Source organism: Schistocerca piceifrons, chromosome 4 (genome assembly GCF_021461385.2).
Source record: "Schistocerca piceifrons isolate TAMUIC-IGC-003096 chromosome 4, iqSchPice1.1, whole genome shotgun sequence".
NCBI classification, from domain to species: Eukaryota; Metazoa; Arthropoda; class Insecta; order Orthoptera; family Acrididae; genus Schistocerca; species Schistocerca piceifrons.
This window is the reverse complement of record NC_060141.1, coordinates 94,701,111-94,702,320: the sequence shown is the minus strand read 5'-3', so window position 1 is coordinate 94,702,320 and position 1,210 is coordinate 94,701,111.

Sequence of the window (1,210 nt, the reverse complement as noted above, 5' to 3'; positions counted from 1 at the left end):
CACGGTGGTGCAAGGATTTCCACTTTCTTTTAAGGCACAGATATGTAATGTGGTGGATTTCGAAAACACAGAAGTGTTGCAGTATATGAGTACAGGATCAATGAACCACGACCAGAATCGCGTAACTCTTCCCATAACCTGTGTGTAACAGTTCGTATCTTTTTTAAATCGAACGATGACACGTGCTGTGTCGTCGGTATAGTAGGTTGTGAGCTCCGTTTTATTGTGAGAATACAGTGAAAATGCGTTCGATCGAAAAGGAGGTGTTATTCAAGTGTATGGAACCATATCAAACTTGTCTAACAGGGAATGTTTAACGGAGGAAAACAAGAATAGTCACAGCATTTTTACCCTGAGAAGAGCGTCACAGATATGGTGCCAAATTCTGATCTCGCAGTTACTAGAAAACAGATTCCAGCTAAGACTCCGGTAATCCTCGACGTACTGTGGGACTAGATGCTAAGCAGTACATGAAAGCCGATTTTCAAAGTTTCAAGAACTAGTTAAGTGTGATACTTGAGAATCTAGTATGAAGTGTGATACCTGAGAATATAGTAAATGCCCCTACGTATATTCCCAGAGGGACTAGGGAAACAATATGAAATATGGTGCGCACAGAGACAGTTAATCAGTCCTTGTTTCAACTGTCCATGCTGAAATGTACCAGGGAAGAGCACTAATTCGAGGTGCAGTTGGAAGTCGCACTGGCACGTACACTTATGTTCAGAAAAAAACAGAACACCTTGACGATTAGAGATAGGACATTCACATTTACAGGACATGCACATTAGTACGTTCTACAGAAATGATTAGTATTTCAGTCATCTCGGTCAGTATGTGTCCTGTTGCCTAGTAGACACAAGGACCGCCATGGGTCCTGATAACTTGTTCCATGCGTATGGCATCGATGCATTGTTGTTGTTGTTGTGGTCTTCAGTCCTGAGACTGGTTTGATGCAGCTCTCCATGCTACTCTATCCTGTGCAAGCTTCTTCATCTCCCAGTACCTACTGCAACCTACATCCTTCTGAATCTGCTTAGTGTATTCATCTCTTGGTCTCCCTCTACGATTTTTACCCTCCAAGCTGCCCTCCAGTACTAAATTTGTGATCCCTTGATGCCTCAAAATATGTCCTACCAACCGATCCCTTCATCTAGTCAAGTTGTGCCACAAACTTCTCTTCTCCCCAATCCTATTCAATACCTCCTCA